Source organism: Parasteatoda tepidariorum, chromosome 3, assembly GCF_043381705.1.
Source record: "Parasteatoda tepidariorum isolate YZ-2023 chromosome 3, CAS_Ptep_4.0, whole genome shotgun sequence".
Classification (NCBI taxonomy): domain Eukaryota; kingdom Metazoa; phylum Arthropoda; class Arachnida; order Araneae; family Theridiidae; genus Parasteatoda; species Parasteatoda tepidariorum.
This window is the reverse complement of record NC_092206.1, coordinates 20,086,346-20,113,457: the sequence shown is the minus strand read 5'-3', so window position 1 is coordinate 20,113,457 and position 27,112 is coordinate 20,086,346. Positions and strand designations below refer to the sequence as shown.

Genomic DNA, 27,112 nt, shown 5'->3' with positions numbered 1-27,112 from the left:
ATATAGAGTCATTTATAATCCTTTTATAGCCCTTATGAATAATGACGTTTGTTGTTTAGGTGCATTGATGACACCCTATGATTGATGACGTAAAAAAAGTGATCCTCTTTTTCTCAGTATGAAGTCCCAATGGTATGTCTTAAATATATTTTGTATTTTCATTATAAGAAGTTGAAGTATGTATAACAAAAAAAGGGGTATTTTGGAGAGCTGAAATTCAGTAGTTGTATTATTTATTTTTGTAATACTGTTTAAAAAATTATGCAATCAACAATTTTTTCAAAATTGCAAGATTGATTATTTCTTCACTATTTATATTTATTTTTTGATGGGGGGGGGAATTCTCGTTCAAGAAAAATACCTTGCATTCGTAAGAGCCATACAACGAATTTTTTTGCAAAGTAACAGTTAACGTATTAATATAGTTGGTTAATTTCGTTAATATTAAAAAGTTCGCTTAATCTTATTTTTATTATGTTATTTCATTAAAAAAATAACATAACAAAATAGTCTCTGGTGCACCTACATATGGGTGAATGGTTTTCAAAACCAATTTTCAACTATAGTGAGGTGCACGTAATTATGGAATTCAATTGTAATCATGATAAATATTTTGTATTACTATTTAAAGAATTACGCTATCGACATTTTCTTATAAAATTGTAACAATCATTGTTCTTTTAAATACTTATATTTATTTATTTATTTATTTTTGATTGAGTGAATTCTCGTTATATTGTGAATAGAAAAATACCTTGCATTCGAGAAAACCATGCAAATAAATTCTTTGTAAAGTAGCAATAACGTATTAATATATTAAGAAAACTTTGTTAATAAGAAAAAGTGCACTTATCCTTATTTCTATCTTATGTTATTTTATTAAGAAAATATAACAGATAACAAAATAAGTATCGATTGTCTTTGGAGCATCTACATAATGGTCGATGGTTTTCAAAATCAATTTTCATCTACAGTGAGCATGTAATAATGGAATGCAGGTATTACATGTAATAATAGAATTCTTGCATGTATTTATAATATATATGCCAGCTATATTCATAGAATACATTCTAGAAAAAATTCAGAATGCATATTCATGCATAAATTTATAGAATATACTCAGGCAGACTTTCAGAGAATATGTTCATGCATATATTATAAGAATACTCTCATACGTATGTTCGTAGAAAATTCTAATATCGTTATTTTAAGGGGGGGAGGGAGCTTAAGTTTAATAAAATTCTAGAAAATAAAATAAATTGTATTGTATTTTTAGAATGAAATAAAGGTGATGCATTCGAAAGTATACTACAACTATAGATTATTTTATATTCCACTATATGCATAAACAAACTACTTAGGGAATTATATAAAAATTTAGAAATTGGAGCGTGCCATATTTCTATTAGAATAGATTGAAAAAAGAGTTTGATCTAAAAATAATTTAGAAATTAATCAAGTTTTTTACTACAGGAACAACCAATGTTATAGTTTCAAAATGTTAGATATTTAAGTTTTAAAACTCTGAAACAAATATCATGGCTATGACGTTACTTTTGTTCGGTGAAATTTCTGACCATTCAGTCAAAATTCTTTGGTTGCCGTTTCTTGTAAATGCTAAAACTTTTCTTACAAAATTCCAAAAAATGTCACCCAATTACTACTCTTGTCCGTAGATGTAACTATACGCAAAGAACTGTTTTTTTTTCAATTCAATAAATCAAAATTTAAACCCTTTCCCCTCGCGAGGCTGGTGTTAATGGAGACATTTGGTTAATTTTTTTATTATGACTTCAATTGAATACGAAATGCCAACCACAGAATTTACAGAGTCATTGTAACTCTAATTATTCTATTTACGAACAACAAAACGAAATCAAATTAGGCAGCTGTCTTTCTGAATTCCATAACAAGATGCATAAACTAAAACTTAAATGATTAAACTAAGATAAAAACATTTCCATGAAATATTAAGTTATTATTTAGTCTTTCCATTTGATCATCGTCAAAACTAAAACCCAGATTTGACTTGATTTANCGCATTGTCCGTGGGATTGTTTTCACTCATTTTTTACAATTGTTATCCACTAAATTCGAAAATAAAAAGTACTACCCAATAATTATATGTGTATCTAATCAAACTAAAATATTTACAAAAAAACAGTACTTTTATTATTTTTATGTTAGTGAGAACCAAAACAATATGGAAATAAATGAGGGAAAACTGGATCCTACCACGTGATTTCCCGGCCAATAAAAATAAAGTGTTAAACGTTTAACGCAACCTTGTTGGAAGTCGCATAAGAAGTATAACTTCAAAATTCTACAGAATTTCACCAAATTAGTACACTTGTCCGTAGGTGTAACTATACACAAAGAACTGTTTTTTTTTTTTCAATTCAATAAATCAAAATTTAAACCCTTTCCCCTCGCGAGGCTGGTGTTAATGGAGACATTTGGTTAATTTTTTTATTATGACTTCAATTGAATACGAAATGCCAACCACAGAATTTACTGTCATTGTAACTCAAATTATTCTATTTACGAACAACAAAACGAAATCAAATTAGGCAGCTGTCGTACTGAATTCCATAACAAGATGCATAAACTAAAACTTAAATGATTAAACTAAGATAAAAACATTTCCATGAAATATTAAGTTATTATTTAGTCTTTCCATTTGATCATCGTCAAAACTAAAACCCAGATTTGACTTGATTTAAGTCACATACATTTAGAAACATTGTTTAAAGCGTGAGGTATTGTGAACGTATTATTTTTATTTTTATTCGTTCCATTTTCACCTGGCGCATTGGCGGTTGATGTCTGCAAGCTGGCTTGATGTTTGGCGGTCTTTTAATCTCAACAGATGCCATGCATCCGAATGGATTGCATTTTGAAGAACGTTGACAACTTCCAAGATTCAGATGGATTAGATTACTTGGATGAAATCTGAAATGTTTTACTCTTTCTGATTGGCGGCCTTTTTTTAACGGTAGTGGTAAAAATACTAAAATGATTTATTTAAAAGTGAAATCAATGCTATTTATGTTTATTTTATTAAAAAGTATATGAGACTGCTTATATTTTTGCTGAGTAAATTTAAGTTTGAAATAAGTAATAACTAAACGTTTCTTAGGGGATACAATATTTTTTGGATTAAAAAAAAATTCGGTTTGATGTTTTATTCTAAAAATATTTTGAATCTATAACTATGCAAATATTTGGACTTAAAGATGTAAAATACATAGTTATGTCCTGTTATATACCTACGGTATTCTATATATAATGTGTAGTTCTAATTTTGAAAAGAATTAGTCTGAATTTGACATTGCAAAAAATGAAAAGGAATATCATTACACTATTTAATTTGATCTGAAATGCGTGAAGTGTTTAAATGATTTCTATGAATTTGTTCCTAAATTAAAAGTTATGAAAAAAGTTTATAAAAAAAGGAATAAAAAATAAATGAATGATCTCAAAAATATGATGTATCTTAAAACATTCTCTTTTAAAAAAATTAAGAATAGAAAAATAACTTTTTTTATTAAGAAAATGAACAAATTAATTCAAAATTTTCTTTTAAATTATGACGCATTCATAAAAATGTATACTTTTTTTGACTTAATTATAAAATTAATTACTAAAAAGTTGTTTATTCAGGATTTATGTTTTAAGATAAAAAGAGTGATAGAGAAAGATTTCTACACGTTAAAAGGAAATACTTTTACTTCAAAAGTATATAAAAACAAAAAATTTTCATCATTTAAGGAAAAAAAACTAATAGAAAGTAATATTCGTAAACAATCGCAATGTAATTTATAATCCGTGAAAAAAAATTTAGATGCAAAAATCTATGGAATTTAATATGCATAATTTAATTAAATACCTTAACCCAAACAACATTTGAAACGGAAAAAGAAATTTTAAATAAAATTGAAAACCTTAAAGAAAAAAAAAATTCCGTATTCGCAAAATTTAATCTGACATTATCATCGACGCTAGTTTTAAATACATTTCTAACATTGTTCAATTTTTCAGGAGCGCATTTCAAAATATATATGCATATTTTTTTTTTATTTTTTTCATTTCTATGTGATGAAATTTTTTTAAGCGAGTACAAAAAGACGATGAAAATAGACGTTGATTTTTTCCCCAACAAAAGCAAGAGCATATTTCTTTTTCTACCTTTTGTATAAAGCCTTATTCTTATGATTCATTTATTGTGTTAGGGTAAGCATTTTTCAAGTTAAAACCATTTTTCCATATCACTTATTTTGATAAATGAGAAAACTGTTTTTCATTAAATTCAATGTTATGAAAAGTTTTTCCAAAGAAAGGAACTTTAATATTAAATTCTACCGAGTTTAAAAAGAATGGCAGAATATTTAATTATTACCTTTATGAAAAATTCCCTCATTCAACTTCAAAAACATTTAAAAAAATGGGTCGAGAGGCGTATAAAAAACTATTCACCTCTGACTTTTCCATTTTTCGTAGCTGGTATTATAATTGTTTGTAAAGTTATACGTTCGCATAATCTGTTAATATTTTTTTTAATTTATTGTTTCACTTGTTTTTCAGAAGACTAAGTTGAAATAGTTTTCTTAGTGTAGGTTATTCATAAAAAGTCTTCTGACAAGTGTGTTGAGTTTTCTAAAAGCTTTACTGTCATTATTATTTTTACGGTGTATTGTCGTTTTTAAAAACCAACTTTTATTTTACTTCCCTTAACTACATTTTGTAGATTATTTTTATGTAACAATGAGACAATATTCGGTAATGCAAAAGCATTTTATAGCGATAGTTATTTTTTCATATATATAAGCTTTACATTGTATTAGAGTATTTACATATATACAATTTAAATAAACATGGTGGAACATGAATAAAAACCAAATGAAATTTCACAAAAAAACATGTCAGCAAACAATATATATATATATATATATATATACACCGAAGAGACATTACATTATGATCACCCTGCTAATAACATGTAGGACCACCTTTAGCCCTCAAACTGCTAGCACCCGCAGTGGCATTGATTCCACAAGGTAGTCTGNAGCAGTCATGAAAGTGTACACGAGAAGTTGCGCTCCTCTGTTATATGTTAGGGAAAATCTTGCAAAGTAAAATTCGTAAATGTGTCTATTTAGGGGAAAGAGGGAAATCTTAGAAATTACTATTGGTTTATGAAATAGGTCGAGTGATTCCCACGAAGATTAAAGGGGAAAATGTCCTGCTTTTAATTGATGCATAGTTGAGCCAAAAATAGATTTAAGGACAGGATGTGAATTTTCGATTAGATTAATAAAATAAAAGAAAAGGATATTCAGAATATAACTAACATAAAAAGAATAATTGAAGCTTTTTATGGTTCAGATAGATATATTACTGTGAATGAACGAAATTGGTGATTGTTGACTTCCTCTGGTGAATGTTGACAATCACATAGTCGCTTTGGTAAATGTCCAAAATATATACTAATTCTAGTCAAGTGCCACTGCCCTGTATACATTTGTCGGTATGCCTTACATCAATGTTATTTTAAAATCAAGTGCCACTGCACAATATGCATTAACCGGTACTCCGAATTCTTATGTTTCTCCTAATCTATCCTCAGCAAATATTAAAATATCGAATAAATATAATAATATCAACGAATAAATTAATATGAAATCGGATATAACAAATATTTCGAACATGCACCAATGTGATTATTGTGATTTCGGACATGCACTATGTGATTATTGACATTCACCAATGAAATTCGACATTCTCTTAATTTCGGTCATTCACGGCAACATACACACATATACTTACAAATTAACACATACACGCACAAAAATACTTACAAATTAACACATACACGCGCAAAAATACTTACAAATTAACACATACACGCACAAAAATACTTACAAATTAACACATATACGCACGAAAATACTTACAAATTAACACATACACGCACAAAAATACTTACAAATTAACACACACACGCACAAAAATTCTTACAAATTAACACATACACGCACAAAAATACTTACAAATTAACACATACACGCACAAAAGTACTTACAAATTAACACATACACGCACAAAAATACTTACAAATTATGAAAATTAACAACAAAATAGTATAATCTCTTTATAAACCCACACAGTACAATTTTTTCTTAAATTAAATTAATTTAATCAAAGTAAATATTGTGTATATTTCGATCTTGTTAAAAAAATTCCTTATTATTGAAAACACTCGAACTCAATTGATTTAGAATCAAAATTAGCACATAAAAACTCTCAAACAATATAGCAATGGATGTTTTAAAACACTTTGCTTCATTTAAAAAAATACTTTATTTTAATCAATTTCAAATGGACTTTTTTTAGCAAACGCAACAAACATTAATGAATATTAATACATTTGTATCATATAAATTCTGTATAAATGAAAGCAAAATTCATTTTCCAGTTACAAAGATGCGTATAAATATTTGCAATGACGGTATATTATACGTGCTCTGATTCCCTCGATATTAATGGTGGATTTAATGAGATAGTTTGATGGAAATTAAGAATGTTTTATCTTGTTACTAAGGGTTTAGTTCGTTGGTTTTTCTAAATACTCCGCCAATTTTATCATCAGAAGCTATACATAATTAAAGACGGATTCTGCGTGTTTTTGTCAGTGTTCTGTCTTTATCGTTATTGATTGAACTTTGAATGAAAGCAATAAAGGTAATATATATTGAAATATTTCGTGCTGAAAATACTAAAATTGCGTGAGAGTTTTAAAATAGTTTTGATAAAAACGATTTCTACAGTTTAATCTTTTATCTTAACTTACAGGCTAAATATATATGTTGCTGACATATTTTACATTGAGGTATTGTACGCAATTCCGTAAAGTGTCTTGCACTGCATAAAATTCCGGATCAAACTACGGTATAAAGTATCAGCACTTTGCTTGCGTCATTCGTAAAATTAATTTTAGCGCAAAAATCATTTTTATGTAAAATATTCCATCGTAATTTTTACAGTAATATTAATTTAATTAAGGAAATTCAGTGATTATTACAATAAAAATTACGCCATATTTATTAATTTGGAGTGATTCAGTGATTATTATTATAAAAATAACGGTGTATCAGATATTTTGTTCGGTAACATGTTTCAGTAAAAATGGATATGGTAAAAAGTACTGACACACTGAGCAGCGGTAGTTTATACCGTAATATGAAATGATTAAATATGAAACGATCAAACTATTCGTTTGTTGCCTAACAATTAATAAAATGACAAACAGGCAAATTATATCGAATGATTATCTCTTAATTTTAATTAATATGATTATGGTTTATTAGAACTGGTTGGAAGTAATATTTTTATGAATTTGTTTCTTTTCTGAATAACTATTTGTTTCTTTTCTGAATAACTATTTCTAGTTATAAGAAAGGCATGAAAATTTAATTTACTAACCAGGATAATAGCACTTCAAGGACACATGTGTCGTTCCCAGGTACACACTTGCCTGGGAATCAATGCTATTTTATTTCAGGTTTGAAGGCTATTACCCGGTATTCCTTACTCTGATGTTTTAACCAATTGAATATTTTTATGGATAAGCAAATAAATTGCTTAATGTAAAAAGTTTCATGAAAAATAAACATCTTGTATTTGCATTTTTTTCCTCTGAGGTTTACAACATACTGTCATATTTTAGTTATGAGCATTTGTCATTGTATACAAATACCAGTAGCTTATACAAAATTGGTTATACATACAAACATATACATAGGTAACATATACAAACATAATTATAAATGCTTTATAAAGTGTAACAAACTCGTACTAATAATTGCCTTGCAACCCAAATTCGAAAAGAGTAGATCATTAGAAAACAAAACGAAAAATGAAGTTAAAATGAGCAAGTCTAATTTTACTGACACAATTATGCTTTAAAATAAAAATCATAAACTTGTAAAACAAACAACTTTTCTCTAGAGAGAAACTAGTAATGTATTCAACCAAAATTGGATGTGTAAGTTGTGTGGAAATTTCTGTTCGGTAATTTTATTCGAAAAATGAGGGGAAAATAAACACTGATTAGATTTGGATCAAAGTAAGCTCAACGTTCGAAAATATAACCGAATGAAACTCATTAGGGATATTCGGGAGGAAAGAAATTAAATTTTCTTGTGATTGGTGGCAACATTGAGTTTATCTTATTTAGGGATTATCTGCATTATTGAAATAAGTATTAAGCATTCTAAATTATTTTTTAAAGATTTCGTACTTTATTATATCAAATTTACATGCTTTATTTAATTCTTATCACATTTCTGTATAAATAAATATAAAAAATCCCCCAAACAATTGGAGAGGAAGGTTTTTGTGAAATATGTTAATATAAATGATATATAGGTACGAATTTCAAATAGTATTATGCCAAGAAAACTTCTCAAGTATTAAACAGGTAAAATAATTGTTTTTACCAACAAAGCAAAAAAACATATATATATATTTTTGAATCCCTTAAATATTTTTGTACTGTATATGAGTATTTCTGTTAAAACAATTATCTATTTTATAATTGTAACTTTCAGCAATTTATAATTTTAAATTCAGTACATTAGAATAACATATTTAGAAAATTATAATCAATGTTTCACTAAATTTTAGCGTGTCTGTACTATGTTACCTCTTAAATTAACTAATTATAACGTATTGAAATTAAATAAATGAGAATCCATAAAGTTACTTTTGAAGTTTTGAAGAAATTTCGTATTATTTTCACAAATGTATGTTCCCTGGCAGGCGTAAAGCTCGTATTGCAGCTGGCGAAAGATCTTTTGAGCAATTTCTTTGAGCACCTCTTCCAGCAATTCTTTAGGCATCAATTACATCTTTTCGTTTGAGCAATTTCTTTATACCTGAATCATATTCCTGGGAATAAAAAGTTTTCTGAAGCATATTTTCCATTTTTGAGATAATTTTTTAAATATAACAGTGGAACACTACCTTTTACCATCTCACTGCTTGCGTTCCTAACATACATCTTCTGACGAATATTGCAGGTGTGCAAAATAAAAAACAGACCACCCTGAATAACTTCTGATCTAATAATCAAATCTTAACTTTTTATGACTCAGCTTCACAGGTTTCAAGAGATGACATTAAATATGCGAATTGCTTAGTCCAGACGTTATTTTAAGTTACGAAATCAGACGAAAAAACCTACTTTCTCTAAATAAACATACATTTTTTTAACGGCTTTGGATTTCTGACCCCCAAAATATAAGGGGTAGCCGCAATGTGGGAAATATGGACCCCATAGTTTGGTTAGGAGAACAGTCCAAAGTTTTGACTCCTTAATGTTAATTTTATTTTTTGCGTAATTCGCGATATCGCGGAAACTTTTTAAGAGAATTTAGAAATTTTGCACACAATTATAAAATCCGTTTATCCAAAGATAATTCAATGCAAAATATAACTTTTAGTAAATATTTATTAATTTTTATTATTTAATCATTGTTATTTTAATTTATAAAAGTCAATAAAATTTTGAATTGTAAGGTATACAATTTTTTACATCATTTTAAAGAATGTAATTTTATGGGACAAAATACACAATTTAAGCGAAATCGATGGAATAGTTTCTGAGAAATTAAATCACTCAAATCCAATTTCGCTCAAATTTTGTTCTTTGCCATGTAAAATTGCATCCTTTTAAATGATTTACAAAAATTGTGTACTCCTTACAATTTAAAATTTTTTCGACTATTATTAAATATAATAAAAAATAATAAACGTTTACAAAAAGTTTTTTTTTCATAGAATCACTTTTGCTTAAAAAGTTTTCGAGATACAGCAAAATGCGCAAAAAGTAAAATTAACCTTAAGGGGTCGAAAATAATTGGACCCCTTAGGGTTATTATTCATCGTGGATTTTGCCAATTCCCCTTTTTATGCCTAGAACTCTAACATATTTTATAAAATTCTTTTTCAAAATGACGTCCAAAGAAATCAAATGAAAGATTCTTTTTTTACATTTATGCTAATAATTGTACAGATGTTGCTCAGTATGAAATTATTTTAACACTTAAATAATTTTTACTGTGAAATGGTGGTAATAATCATCTGATGGTGAAAATAATTGCATTTTGATTCAAAAGAATAAAAAAATGTTATTTTCAATATAACAATCCTCAAAGTCTAAACTTTCATTTATGCCAATCGGTACCATCTATTCGTAATGCTATTGATGATAACATATATTGATGATAACATTATATTGATGACAACATATTCTAAAATTAAGAATCTTGATTACTTTGGAAATATGAACTAACATCTTTAACTAAGCGCCATAAAGGAGATGCTTTAGAATTCATAATGAAACGAAGTTTACAAAAACTCATTATGCTTTATTTTAAAAGTAATTACTTTAAGCACAAGCTGGTATTGGCTTTTTATATTATATTTTTAGTTATTTATAAATATCTTTCATTCTATTTTAAGTAGTAAGAAAATGTTTATAAATCTTACCATGTATTCCCCCAAGTACATTTTAAAATTCCAAATAACGTTGGAAAGAATGATTAATAAGCTTTTTAACTAAAATCTTCAAATGAGATGAGGAGACAACGTTTGCAAAAATTCCTTACGTAACATTGAGCAATAATTATTTCAAGTAAGTAAATTGTTTTAAGGGCTTTTCATGTTTATTTTTCCTTTATTTAAAAACATCTTTTATTCGATATTAAATGGAAAAAAAAAAGCTGGTAATGATCACTATATATTACCTCAAATACGTTATAAACCTCCAAACAACGGAGGGGAGGCAAACGATTTTTTTTAATGAGCGAACCGAGGTCACTGGAAAATCTAAAAATCTTAGAGAGAAAATTCTCCAAGAAAGTTAAAAAGAAAAAAAAAAAAAAAAAAAAAAAAAAAAAAAAAAAAGATAGTTCTCAAAGCCCTAAAGAAAAAGAGTAGCGAAAAAAGAAGTAAATGTGATATCCCTTCCTCTATAACTTGGAATTAGAAGACCAGGGCTATATTCCCAAAGGTACAGTACCATCCAAGAGTATTTCTACTATTGGTGGCTGGCGTTAAAGTGATCCGAAGCAGCGATTACATGCCTTAACTTGTTCCGGAGAAAGCATGTAAGTATTACGTCCCTGATCCAGTGTGGCATACCTTTTTTTTATTTTTTCGTAGGACTATTACGAATTATTTTCAGCTTTTAGAAAAAAAATACTCGAAAAGTGTTTGCGAATGTATTCAATTGTTTTTTTTATTTTATCTTTATCATATATACTATGATTTGAAGTATATAATTGAAATGTACGTTTCGATATATTATTAAATGCTTTCAATAAAGTGGGAAATATAATATTTTGGCCTTATCTAAAAGTTAATTCAAGATTAAGAGAATATACAGCAGAGCAATATTTCTAAGAGCTTAAGGAGAGGCACCAATCAAATATTTCTGAAAATTTGGTTTTACTATTTCTTTATTGACACTTTTATAGCATTATATGGATCAGAATCTCTAATTTCCTTGCCATCAGGCTAGCCCTGAGAGGATTTCCTCTCAATGTAACTCAAATACGGAAAATTATTCCACGAAAGCAAGCTTACTCTGTTCATTTATATTTATACATTACCCAGCCATTATTATATTACTATGACATTGATATTATACATTAATAGTTGCGAATCCGACTATTATAATATGAAATAGTTAGCGAAACGCTTAAGATTTATTTATTTTATAATTGGCGTTGAACAGTCGACCCAATTCTGAGTTCACGTCAGTCAATGTTCAACTCCGTAGTCTTGTTATTTTGAATCTAACCCAAAAGACAAAGGAACTCCAGGATCATGACAAACTACCCTTCGTTGAGGACTTTTAGATGGAACAAACTAAATTTCTTTAGCTTTACATGAAGAGGAAAGCTACGAAAACTTCCCATGTTTAGTCCAACGGCAAGTCCAACTCATGATCCGTCTTCCACTGAGTATATAGTACGTTACCATTGCGGCTGGTTCAAGCAGAATTCGTATAAACCAACCATCGCTGCGATTCGTACCTGGTTCAACTGATTGGGAATAGAACGTTCTATCCCTTGAACCACCGTGGCTCTATGTTATAATCTTCTAAATTCAAACATTCTACAAGCTATTACTCATAGGCACAAAAGTCCTTCGAGGACCCGAGATTGACTTATTGGCCTCTGCTCCTCACGGTTCTGGGCCTTGAACTTCCAGTTCTTATTTTTTAATTTTTTTTCATCCTCTTGAGCAACTTCCAATTATCTTTTTCTTTGTGAAGAAAGAATACATCAACTTGAGAAATCGAATTCTAAAAAACTTACAGTTTAACTAAAAATAAAACGAAATTTTTTTTAACTATAAAAGCAAAAACACGTAGAAGCTTATTGGAAAAATATACCAAGTCAAATTCAATTTTGAAAAAGCTCGAAAATTTGGGTTCAAAAACATGTTCTGGTCACCAGTACGCTTAGAGAGGAAATTATTTTTAGTCGAGTCAGCTTTTAAGGTGATTTGTGATAACAAAATCGGTTTCATAAACAACTTCCTACTTTTGCTCTATTTTTTAAATCTGATTTTTCTTTATTTACTAAAATTTCATTTTAACCTCCTTCTAAGCTCTTTTTAACATACACTGGCTTCAAAAGTTAAAGAGCAACTTGTTTTATTTTTCAAATTCGAAAATGAATGAACACCATAGAATCAAGAATTTTGAAGGAAATGTAGTGCACATAACAGTTCGTTGTTAAATGTTTTATAGCATCAGTTATCTTACTTAACATCAGTTCAAACACAGACATTCTTCAAAAAAAAAACTCATTTTGTGGAAAATCCTATTCTTGGAGGAAAATAATGGGAAAATTGTTGTGCAAACATTATAAAAGTGGGTTCTAATGAGGGATGCGTCCATACCAATCTGCGATGCAGCGAAATTCAATGCTGCCAACTAAGTTGTCGGCCACTGGATTGTGGAGATAAGACACCAGGCTCGAATTAACCCTTGTCCCAGCTCAGACAATGACCATGAAGAAGAACCTAAAATAGAAATTTGTCTTCCAAGACAGTACTGAACGTTTTTTTAAATCAAATTCTCGTCTGGATAGCTAGTATCTAGTAAATATCTTTGTATTACAGAAAATTCTCGCCAATATGACGTATATGTGGTCTCACGCTGCCGTCCATCAAATTAAAATCAGAATCAACTCAATCCCTAAAAATCCAGAAATTGGACTCTAGGAAGACTCTATACTCATATTGGACTCTATACTCATAACAGTAGCAATACCTCTTTCAACTGCAACTATACAGACCACCAAGCTCTCATTTTCATAATGGCAGATTTCTCAAACGATGGGGGGGGGAGCAACTAGCAAGACCCTGACTGATACTTTCATATGGAAAGAGAAAAGTATCTTATATCTACCTTCCAATGTTTTTCACTAAAAACACTCGACTGAATAATTGGGTTATATTGGGGTACCATTACATTGATCCAAGCCTTGTCTTCATATCTACAATTCTTTTTTGTTTTATAACGATAAGGTTTCAAAAGCACTGCAAATCTCTATAAATGCTGCAAGTGAAGGATTGCAAAAAAAATATCAATATGAGAAGTTTTTAATTATTCAGAATATCTAAAAATCAGTTTATTATGAAAACACTTTATTTCAAGTGCTTAATTCCATCATTTTATCAAGCGATAAGAGATTAAAATCAAAGCAACTCTCGTTCGATAAGACTTTAGAAATATTTCTACATCAATTCTCTGTCTCTCTCATAACTGCAATTATGGCTTGTATGGACATAATTTTAAATTATTCATTTATTAAATAACCGAACTCTTTTATTAGAGTAATTTAAATAATTTATTATCCCGGCGCTCCAAGAGCGTTTAAAATAATGCTCTCCCCATGCCCAAGCATGCTTATCATTAAGGACTGCGCAATAAAGAATCCTTATCTTAAGTCCTTAAAACTCGTTCCAGAATTGCTGGAGCTAGGATAACAGAACAATCCCGCCTTTATCACCCCTAAATCAGTGATCCCCGTTTTGTGTTTTAGTGGGCAGAGCCCGTATCCCGATTCTCTCCCGCTTCCCATTCTTCGGATTAGCGGGGGCGTACAGAATAAAATGTTCTGGAATCGTCTAATATCAGCTGGCGCACATGTATCTTAGGGAAGACCCTAAAGTCCAAATGAGCTGAGCGATTCGCTGCAAGTCCCTGAGTCAGAACCGGATCGGAACCGGAAAGTATCATTTGTCACATTTGCGTAATAAAGGAGGTGGCGGAGGAAACCGGGTTTAAGCATTCTCTTGTTGTACATGTGTTAGTTGAGATTTGTGGTGAGTTTGCAGATCCCACTTTTAATGTTAAACCGGGGACTGGCACAAAGCAGTTTTGAAAAGTTAATGTCCACAGAAAATAATGAATTCAAGTTATGGTCATATAAAGAAAGCTTATCTGGTTTCGTAGGTTTTTGCCTTAAGCTAACTTCGCGATAGCTGTTTTGAATGGTGCAACATTGCAGTATGCATTTTATACAAAATAAATACACCTCACATTTTATGCAACAAATATTTTGCATCTATTAAGCCGTAATGAGTGTGTTCCTCAAGATCATCAAACGTATGATACCATAAAGTAATAATCCAAACGTAAGATAGCTTAACTGGTTAGCAAATTTTTGTCGTTAAGTTGGTTTCAGGGTTTTTCTGTGGATTGATCAATATTGCAACTTATATTTTATTTAAAATGGAATTAACTATTATTTAATGCAACAAATATTTAGGATCTGTTACTGTTATTCATCTGTTTTAAAAATAACATAAAATCTAAGATGCCGTTTTTGCCGTTAAGTTAGATTCATGGTTTTTACTGTAGATTGATCAATATTGCAATTTATATTTTATACAAAATATAATTGGTTAATATTTAATACAACAAATATTTAGGATCTGTTACAGTTATTCATCTGTTTCAAAAATAGCATAAAATCTAAGATACAATTGAGTAAAAATCTAAAGGTAAGATTGCTTACATGGCTAGTAGGTTTTTGCCGCTAAGTTAGTTTCATAGTATTTGCTAGGAATTGATCAATATTGCAATTTATATTTTGTACAAAATAGAATCGACTACACATTTACGGCAAAAAATATTTTGGAAATGTAACCTTAATTCATATGTCCCGAAAATGACGTGCAACATAAGATACAATAAAGTACTAGTCTTTAACAATATATTTTATTGCTTAAAAACATTTTCTACACTCTTTTGGAAATAGAATTCAAATCTTAACCATTTTAAATGCAGTGTGATTATTAATAATGGTTCTAATTGAAAATTAACTCATGATACGGGTTGTAAATGAATTGGAGGACTCTGTTATTCTGCTTCTCTATGGTACAGGCATTACTGCTCGGATACTTTTCAGCCAATGCGAAAGTAGGTCTATTTCTTGGTAATATGTCATGATCTATTACGAAAGTTTTGAAGCATCACATTTAATTCTGAAATAGATTGAATACACAGTTATTGTTAAAATGAATATTCCTTATTTTCACCATCTTTAAAGGTTAATTATATTCTTTTTCCACAATCATTAAAGGTTGCATTTAAATTTTTTGGAATTTTTTGGAAAAGGTTGCTTTTAAATTTCATCTTTTTATGTTTTTGGAAGTTTATAATCGCATTTAATTTTTTGTTATTGGTAAGCTTAAGAAACTTTGTGTGTCAGAATGCAATAATTAGTGTTGTCCGAAAAATAGAATTTTATTCTTTTTGGCCGTTAATAATACTAAACAATATTTGACGGTTATTATTTATGAAAGCACAAATGACATTAAAAAAAACGTTAAATTCTTTATGAAAGTCTTACAGTAAGAAGAAAAATTATAACTCTTCAGACAAAAAAAAATTCATAAATAAAATAAAATAAAAAATGACGTAAGATTTAATACATTGTTGATAAAAAATTATCATTGCTAAAAAGGAAGCTTTTGATGTTTTGATACATAATATATTAAATATTTGTAAAATCCATTCGATATATTTTTCGAACATTTTACCAGTTTAAAATCATAATTTCGACAAAAAATGCGCTGAAAGTAACTTTTTATCCTTTTCTATTTTAAATAGCCGAATCAAATATTGGAGTAATTTCAATTTGTCATTCAGCTTGCTATTCCACTAAGCTCGTACGTTTAATACGTTTAATACGTTTCTTTAATTTTTATTGATATTTACAAAAATTACACAGGGGAATAGTTTTTGTTTTTATTTTCTGTTACTTGAGATCTTTTTTTAGCAGATCTTAGATACTATCGTATCGCTGATTTCAAATAAGCAATTGGTTTCTCTCTTCAAGCTCCTGTTTATTTTTCTAATGGCACATCTAGTCTTTCTTTTGTTTTGGAATTGCAGAAGATTAAAAAGTTATATGCAGCAGGCGGTTGAGTGAATATTGCGATGAACTTCTAGGGGAGTTAGAGCACATCGTCACAATTAAAGTTGCATAGAAACCTATGTCCATGAATGCCGTCATACGCCGCTAGGTGCGTCTTTCCATTATAAGCTGTTTATTCATGCACTTTTTAACAGACCATAATAGTGAAGGGCCCCTAGCCCTTGCGATGACATTAGGCATAGGAACCCATTTCCGTAATGCATAATAGGAAATTATCATTCGTCGCTAAGGGTGATTTAATATTATTAAGTGTCTCTTCGTGTGAGTCTGAACGTGTTATTATAAGGAAGTGCCACTAGCCGTGTATGACGACATTTCTAGACGGTTACTATGAAATTTTAAGCCTGATAATGTACCCTAACTACCATAGAAATTAGCCGCAACAGTTAGGCAACCCCTTATCATATATAACATTTTTAAACTTATAAATTTCATTAAAAAAAAGACAAAAAATTTCATTAAAAATCTGTACCTTTAGGAGCAAAACTAATTTTAGACATGAAATCTTCATACCCGAATTAGGCAAGATCAGGTTTTTTTTAATTTTAGCGCAACAAAAAATTTCTTTCTCAGTGTTATTAATTTATGCACAAAATTATGAAGATGCTTTGAATTTTTAAATTTTTTGGAAGAAAAAAATGCTAACAATTTCTTAATTTCTGCTACATTAAATTCAAATTTAAATTAGTTATCCATTGATATCACTTCAATAGCATTGATCAAACATTATCTTTTCAAATGTAAGCTGTCTTCTACTATCAAATACAATCCTGTATAATCTACATCCAATTATTCATCCTCAAATCTATTAAAAAGTACCCACAAATCAATCAGCAAATTGATTGTCATAAATTTCACTTCCTCTGCAAATCCAATCCCCCCCTCAGAAAAAAATGATGAAAATACACCCTCCACTTAGTATTCAGCTGTTCTCGGAGTTTTATTACCCCAGCCTTACGAAGATGACAAACCCGCAAGAGGGTGTTTCTGCACCAACAGATAAGTCGCTGTCCAATATTTACCAATACTATCCAGTCCCACATTTACATAATCCAGCGTCATTGTTTGCAAGACCACAATGATTCAGAATGGTAAAAAAAGGAGTAAAGAAGGTACCCAGAAGGAAAAAGTTCCGCCGCCTGATCACGTTTCAGCGCGTTCACGCGGCATTATTTTCACCGCTTGACTGTAGAAAAGAGTGGGACAGAGTAATTTGATTAAGAAGTTTTTGATTGTAATGTCAGCTGACGAGAAACATGGCGGACGTAGGAAGTTTTGGGTTTCAGGGTATGCTAATGAGCGGATGTGTTGAATGGTGATTTTTTTTTACCCGGTGTTGTCGGTAGCAATTCGGTGTGAGGTTTTTCCACGGGGATTTAATACTTTACCTAGTTGAAAACCTTCAAGTAGAGGAAAAGGGGATAAAAAGATGAAGGCATAGTATTTCATAGGTCTTCAAGCCTTGATTGTTGATGCCATGCATAAGATTATTAATTCATAAGGGACGGAAGCCACTTGAGGATTAAATTACAAACTTGCCATTTTGAATGTGAGATCGTATTTTTATACTGATTTCATCTAACCTGTTGTTTTTTTCCCCACAGGTTTTATGTCGTTCCTCGTTGCATGGCTAACAAATATGCCCAAACAGGAGCAAATTCGTCAGTTCAAAATATTTTCTTTGATCATTTTTTTAAAAAAAAATTGTATACTGCATATTTTATTTTTTAACACAATAACAATTTGCAATAGTTAATGCTTTTTTTGTATAATAAAAAACTTTTTGGACTTCAAACCTTGATCGTTGATGCCATGCATAAAAATTTTTATTCATAAGGGGGAGAAGTATTTGCGTATTAAATTACATACTTTCCATTTTGAATCTGCGATCAGCTAATTTTCTTGTCATTGCTTCTAGTCTGCTTTTTTCCGTTCTCGTTCTCCGTATTTGCGTATTAAATCTCATTATCCTTATAATGTAATAAATTATTTGCGTAATAAATCTGTTGCTCTGTATTTGCATATTAAATTATTTGAGTATTGAATCTCGCTCTCCGTAATTGCGTATTAAATGACGTACTTTCCATTTTGAATCTGTGATAGCTTAATTTTATTCTCATTTGCTTCTAACTAGTTTTGTTCCTGTAGGTTTTATTTCGCTATCGGTTTCATGGCTATAGGTGGAAACTATAAGATAGACAACTATAGGTGGAAAATGAGGAAAAAATAAGCAGATTTTATTAGTTTTAATTTTTTTCTAAGACCTTAAAAAGAAACAAAGCACGTTTCCTTTTATACCTAACTTTAATTTACCTACCTTTGTCATATTTTGGATTCAAACTCGTCATTGAGAATAAGAAAAAAAAGAATTTTATAAGTTCAAACTAATTTTGCAAAGAAAAAAATAAAAACTAAAAAAAATATCATAAAAGAACTTTAAAAAAATATCATAAAAGTCTGTGATAATGTTATATTTTTAAGTAATACTGTTTTCCTTTAAATGTTATTAGATTATTATACCTCTCAATACTATTATGTAAAACCAATTCTTTTCATACAAAACGACTAAGAAGCTTAATTGACCAAATCATTCAACCAAATTGATCTTAATACACAAAACTAATTCCTTATTTGATTTTAGAATAATTGGAACTATTTTTAAGTTTACTCACAGCGGACTTCACATTTTAACGTTATTTACATCATCAACTCAGATAACTAATTTTCAAACCAGAAATCGAGCTACGAATCTAATATTATTAACCAAATTAAATATAAGTAAAACCAATTCTTTTTTTACAAAATGCCTAAAAAATTGAATACATTTAACCAAATTAAACTAATTACGCAAAACTAATTCACTGTGTGTTTTTAGAATAATTGGAACTATTCTAAAGTTTACTGACTGTGAATTTCACATTTTAACTTTATTTACATCAACTCAGAAAACTCATTTAATATTAATTTCCGAACCAGAAATCGAGCTACGAATCAAATACTATTAAGCGAATAAAAGCTTTTGCTCCGAAACTAAGTACAGGCTGTTCATTTAATTTATTTTTGTACCTCAATACTGCTCGTCTCAAAATAATGTTCCCTCTAATGCTCCCACTGAACTCCCTTCTACCAGTATCAACAAACGCTTTAATCATAATTTCCAGCACACAGATTTTCTGTAATCTGCTAATGGATTGAACTGCAAGTCTAACTCATAATTGTTTGGTTTCGAAGGTTTTGAATCGTCTCGTTTGCCGCTTGAGCCTCATTTGAAATTAAATAAAATTTAATAATTCGATAATTGAACAGAAAGGAATTATTCCATTATAATTTTCCATTACCATAATGTTCCATTACAGAAATATTCTGTGATATATCTGACTCAGTTTGGTCAAAATACCATAATGTATTTGACAGAAACTGTTTAAAAAGCTTTTCTCTAAATTACGTTTTTCTAGATGTAAATATTTAAACGCATTTTGTCAGACAGATTTAAATACATCCTGGCCAATTTTAAAATATCTAATGTAGATAGACAAATTTCTTCATAAAAATATTTACATTTTTAATTACTTTATTTTACTAATTTTAGAACATATAGTTTTAGAATTTTACTTTGCTAATTTTAGAACGAAACTGAAAAAAATATAGAACAAGATGGTAAAAGTACTTCATTTTAATATGTTTTTATAAACTCCCTTTCGTGTTTGTGACGATTAATTTCAATCCATCTCCAACTAACTGGAGCACTCAAATTTTTAACTTTCATCTGTTAGATGGGTCAACCTTTCATTAAATAAATCATTCAAACATCATCAGATAATTTAAACCTTTCATCAGTTAGAGGGATTTGGTTTCAATTGCACTTCTGAGATTGATCAGGAATGTTGCAATAGTTTTCTAAATGCTACATGTAGAAATTTTCTCCAAATAAAATTTATCGTTATTGGAAGTTCCCGCTTTCCAATTAACTAGAGTGCTCGAAATTTCGACTCAAATTCTGCACCTGAGGGCAATGCAAGTTTTAAATGTTTCCCGACCACAAGCAGACTTTATTATCTGGAACAAAATTTATTATTAATCAAAATTTCAACTACTAACTAGTTCGCATGCTTTAAAGTTAACTGGAGAAATGAAAAACAATCAAAATTTTAGCCACTCTCAAACATAAGCAAACAAATAAGTGCTAACTGAAACCAAAGAAATAAAATTTTTAAAAATTGCTTTTTTCAAATAGATGGGAAAAAAAGAAGATAAAATTATTTTTGCATGAGCTGTAAGAAAAAAAAGAGTGTTCCACTTTCGTAATAAACTATCACCACTGAAAATACCTCTTCCCCTCAATAGTGATATTCCCTACATTTCCCTACGTTTACGGTTAAACGATATAAAACTATTTTCCCCTTTTACGTCTACTAGAAATACGTAGTTCTTAAATTCTTATATCAGTAATAAATCATATACTGAAGGAAATCCAGATAACTAGATATAATCTTAACAACCATAATATAATTAGAAATATACACTTTACTTTTACCTTGTGGGATTATTCTTTTAATTTTAAATTAAGGGAATAACTAAAACGTAGTTTGTTGAGTGTATATCTAAAACGTTGCTCAAATTATAGTTTTATAACACCGGGGAACAAGTTTTTTGTTGCAATTATTCAAATAGTTGATCTTGCCTAATTTGGGTGTGGGAATTTCAAATCTGAAATTAGTTTTACTCCTAAAGCTACAGATGTTTTTTCAATAAATGATATTTTTAGTTAAATTTGCACGTTTGAAAACGTTATACACCGAAGAGCCAATACATTATGACCACCCTGCTAGTAACATGTAGGACCACCTTTGGCCCTCAAAACTGCTAGCACCCGCCTTGGCATTGATTCCACAAGGTGCTGATAGGTAGTCTGAGGTATCTGGTACCAAAAGCTCACCAACTGGTCCTGCAATTCCCTCACATTGAAAGGGGGTAGCGTGTCAGCACAAATTTGGTTTTCCAAGTAGGATCACAAATGCTCTATTGGATTAAGGTCAGGTGAATTTGGGGGCCAAGACATGACTTAAAGGTCACTGGAATGTTCCTCGACGATCCGACCCTTATGACGGTGTATTATCCTGTTGGTAAACACCATCCCCAGAAGGAAAAACTTTTGCCATGAATGGGTGAACCTGGTCTGCAACTGTGTTCAAGTAGCTTACAAACGTCAGGGATTGTTCTATGAGGATTATGGGTCCTAATGTGCCCCATGAAAACATTGTTCCTGGGCGAGGAACCATGAAAACCTGGGCGAGCCCATTGTTATAGATGGAGGGTGGTCATAATGTAAATGGCTCTTCGGTGTATATGTTATAGGGGCCACGTAAAGTGTTGCGATAAAATTTTAGGGTAGTTAAAGCACATCATCAGGATTGAAATTGCATAGGAACCCATGGCCAGAAATGTCATCACACGCGGCTAGGTACCCTTCACTATTATGGCCTGTTCAAAAGTGCGTGAATAAACAGCTGATAATGGAAAAACGCACCTAGTGGCGTATGACGGCATTCATGGACATGTGTTCCTATGCTGTTTTAATAGTTATGATGTACCCTCACTTCCCTAGAAGTTTGTTGCAACATTTATGTGTCCCCCTATTATACATAACGGTTTTTAACTTGTATTTAAATTAATGTTATTTGAAAGACTTGGATTAACTTGGAAAGAGAAACTGATTGCAAATTTAAAATCAGCGACGCGAAAATACCGAAGATCTGTGAAAAAAATCTCATGCAACAGAAAACGAAAACAAGTTTATTCCCCAGTGAAATTCTTGTTCTAATTTTTGGGCCTAAATGTCTACTATTTCCAAAACTCCATCATTTTGCTTTATTTTACTAGAAAGTGGGTACTAATAAGCCGTTTCAATTTCGAAATAGATATTCCACTATTTTTAACCAGTATCTATCACACATAACGTACTAATACCTTATACCAAATACCTTTGAGTTATAACTATTATTGTTTTCCAATATATGTAAGCCTAACTATTATACACACATCATGTGCAGATTAAATGCTAACAGGCTTATTTAGGAAAAGTAGTTTAATATTTCCTCTTTTTTTCCGGAAAAAGTCTTTACATTGATAATTAGTTATCGTACTAAAAATACATATTCACGTTTTTATAGCCATAAATTGTAACTACTTTTAAAAGTTACATAATTTTATAATCATCTGTATATCTATCTTTAGCTCAACATTATAAATAACTAACACTGTATTATACATTTTACTAAAGTAGCTGAATTAATACATGTTTTAATTCTTAATGCAATATTATTTATTTTATAATATGGATTTTGTTTCTCTTTAATGTCTAGTTTGAAATCTTTTTCATAAAGAAACCTGATATTTCATAATTATATTAAAACTCAATTACATTGTTTAAAAACTAGACTTTCAATCATAAAGGATGGAAACTGTTAATTTTTACAAAGATTTTGATTATTTGTATCAAATTCAAGTTATATGGCCTTATAAATTTTTTTTACCAAATCTTTATTTTTTATACAATATTAAATTTTCAATTTAGAAGCAGCTTATTACAAGAATTGTCAAAACAAAATATTTTTCGATTGAAATAAATTTTAATGACTTCCATTTTTCGAAACTTAAAATAATATTAACTTTTAAAAAGGTTCAAGAAGATTAAGCGTTTTTTTAAAGTAATCTATACTTTACAATAAGTATTATGGAAAAATAAGCCGCATATTTCGCTAAGTACTAAATTTCAAGTCTTTTGTTGTCTGTTGTTTTAAAAATATTAGTTGTTAAATTTTTCAAAACATGCAGCTTTGTTTAATAGAGCAATAAATATTCTGTCATATTCAGCTGATGGAGTAAACAGTTATGAAGCTTCTTTTTTGTTCAAAATATTATTTTGTTTCATTTTTATAAACTTAGAATGATTTCGCTTTTATGACATTCAAAAGATTTTATTAAATTTTTTGCAAGTTGCATATTTTGTTATATAGTATTATAATTTCAAGAATAATTTCTTTTAATATTCCTTTACCATTGTTTAAGATAACTTTTCCGCTTGTCATTTTGCAATTTTTATTTAAAATCATTTTTAAAGCATTGCTTTCCTTTATTTAAAAACAAAACAACTTTTCAGATATGACTTTTGGAATATTACTGCGAATATGACTGATTTCCTGAATATGATTACATCGAAGTAGATTTGTGTTCAGCAAGTTAACTATTAATATTAACTATTAAATGTTGTTATTCGGTATTTTTAAGCCTTCACATGAAATGTGCAAAATGGAAAACAGAACATCGAAATAACTTCTGATCTAATCAAAAGATTTTCACACACTAATGTGAAAACTTAATATTTTGAAGGGTAGACAATAAATGTGTTAGTAACTTAGAGAAGAATACGTTTTAAGTTGCGAAATAAAACATTAAGTCCTTTTACTGAATAAAAATACTTCATAATTGTGAATTGAAAAATTTGCGTAAATGATGCAAATATTTAAATGACTTACAATTCAAATTGTTTTCCACTATTATAAAATCAACGAGCAAAAATATTAAATAATTATAAAATTTATTTTTTACCCAAAACTATCTTTAAATAAACCCCTCTATAATTGTGTGCATATTTGCTTCAATAGTCGATTCTATGGCGGAGTACTTTTTCATAGAGGAAGGTGGTCATGGTCGATAACCACTATCCCCCATATGTCAAAATCGTTCTTTTTTTTTTTAAGTTTTTGTATTTTTGTAAAAAAGTATCACTTCTAAATCCTAGGCACCTAAATATGTGTTGATCAGTCTTCCTTATACTTAAGCAACAAGAAGTAAAAAAATCTTATAAACAAATTGAAAGTTTATTAAAACAAGAATTTAGTTTTGTTCGAAACGTCAAAATAGTTCTTTTTTTTTCTAGTTTTTAAAAAAAGTTTCTGTCTTAAATCCTAGGCACCTAAATATGTGATAAGTGTTCCTTATACTTAAGCAACAAGAAGTAAAAAAATCTTATAAACAAATCGAAAGTTTATAGCAAGAATTCAGTTTTGTTCAAAGCGTCAAAATGGTTCTTTTTTTCCAGTTTTTAATAAAAGTTTCACTCTTAAATCCTAGATACCTAAATATATATTGATCATAATTCTTTTTACTTAGGTAACAATAAGTAAAAAAAAATCTTATAAGCAAATTGAAAGTTTATTAAAGAAAGAATTTAGTTTTGTTCAAAGCGTCAAAATGGCTCTTTTTTTTCTAGTTTTTAAAAAAAGTTTCTCTTTTAAATCTTAGGTACCTAAATATATATTGATCATTCTTCTTTATACTTATGCAACAAGAAGTATAAAAATCATATTAACAAATTGAAAGTTTATTAAAGCAAGAATTTATTTTTCTTGTGACGAAAAAATGGTTCTTCTTTGAAGTTTTATTTATATTTTTCTTAAGTCTTTTATTAAATACTCTGTTTATTTTGTTTATTACTTAAGACTGTTACCATTTTAGTGCAAGATTTAATTTGCTACATTGCAGCAATTTTCGATAACTTCTTTTTCTCTTTACTTTCATCTTGGTTAGGAAACCCACAATTTACGTCAAGTTTAACCGTTTTGTTTACAGAGTTGGATTAAAATCCCTTTCCTTTAATTAATTTCTTTTTTTTCTCCCTAAGTGATAGGGAAAAACTTCTCCTCACGGTTAAATAAACTTTTTTTTTCCCTCGTCATTTTAATCTTCCCAAACCACGATGTCTTAGCAAAATGTAGTTACAGCACAGCGGTATGTTTGCCGAAATAGTAAAGAAAAAAAAGGAAATCTTCAGCAAAAACAGGAGAAAAAAAATGGGAAAAATCATCGGGGGCATAGGAGAATTTTTTTATTATTACTTAATGGTATTTTCGAGGAAGAATTTGTCTTTTAAGAAAAGATTCTGAAAGAAGTTGTAAAAAATAAAAATCACATGACCTCTTTCCAATGAAGGGTAAAAAAATCGATGCTAGTCATGCTCTCTATTCTTGACATAGATGTGATGCTATCAGTACTAAAAATAAAAAAAATAACACTAACAAGACTCTGTACCCGGGCAAAATATAAAAAAAAGATCAGACATAGGTTAAAGAAGAAATAAAATCAAATGATATAAAGTTCTGAACTTTAGTCATCAGTCAACAGTTGAACACTAATCATTGGAAAAGAGAGTTTTCATCAGGGGGGGGGGGCTCTTAGCAAATAGTCATTCGAGGGGCAAATAAAACGGAGATTGAATGATAAAGAAAGAAGTCCCTCTTCAATTTTCTTTAGAACCACTCTGTCGCTTCAATTTTTATTGTTTCGAGAATATTTTTTTTCCTTCTAAAGGTACCGTGTCTGATAAAAAAAAAAACGATCAATGTGCTAGTTTTTTTCTTTCTCACATTTGGGTTTTGTTGTAACTCAAACATGGTAGGTGATAGGAGGGGAAAGGTTCCTTTCATAACATGGATATGTGCTAATATTTATATACCCAGGTCTACCAGAGGAGTTAATGCATATCGTGTTAGGGAATGAGGTTTTCAGAGATGATTGATTTTAGATTGATACACTTTTAGAAGAATGAAAACTTTACTTTTGTTATAAGCTCTCTTTCGACATTTTCTTTTAATTCTAATTCGTGAAGAAATAAGTTTCTGCACTAGACAAAAGAAATCCATTACCTTCTTTCTTAATGCTGCCAATTCATTAAAACGATACCAAAGATTAATCTAGACACTTGGAAAGATTAGGATAGACTTTGGAACTCGATTCCTTATTGTAATTAGTTTCTTCAACAAATCGCTATTAAAATTGGGTACACTATCTTAATAGTAAAACAACATTTTTCTATGATAGTTTGATGGTCATTGTTGGTCCGACAATATTAAACAGAACTTGCTGATAGTCTATTATAAGGGTAAAACATCTTTAATCAAACTATTATGGCTCATATTGGTCCATCAGAAATCAAGCATTAGTTGATGTTTAACCACTAAAGCAACATTTACCATTTTAAAATGATGGAAGTTTATTGCACCATCGAAATTTGATGAAAATTATTGTAAGATAGCGACAATCAACATATGTTGGACCATCAAGAATCTTATTGAAACCATTATAAACCATCAAAATCCTTTGATGGTACTATCAAGAATTTTGACTTGGGTATAAAACAAATTAGTAAGATTTTTCATAGGGTTATGGTTACCTCTAACTCTAACATTCGTTCTTTCAAAGCGCATTCCCCACAAATTAAAAATCATGGTGCCCATAAGGCAGTGTTTCTCAAAGTGTGGTACGCGTACCCCCAGGGGTACGGTAGCAGTTTAGCGGGGGTACGCGTTCTTATACGAAATCTCTTGCAACAAATGAAAATTTCAAAAAAATTTATTTAAAAACAAAGCTAGCCATGAAAATTTACGATTACGTATTTTTCTATTGGCTATTTTTTGCAGAGTTAACAGTTAATAATTAGTGGCGTCAACAGCCAGCTGTGATTTTTAACTTTTGTGCATTTTTATAGTAAAAAATGCATTCATTTTTTTATTAGGGGTACACAGCGT

General features: G+C 29.5%; 1 protein-coding gene across 1 annotated transcript in view; it reads left to right on the top strand.

Annotated features, from left to right (window-relative positions):
• Nucleotides 1-27,112, top strand: part of LOC107449906 (Chromosome associated protein G) — a 408,534-nt gene that overhangs the window by 153,605 nt on the left and 227,817 nt on the right. Inside the window, exon 2 of the mRNA XM_071178400.1 lies at nt 60-132. The gene's annotated coding sequence lies outside the window, so the exon portion shown is untranslated. The remainder of the gene's footprint in view (nt 1-59; nt 133-27,112) is intronic.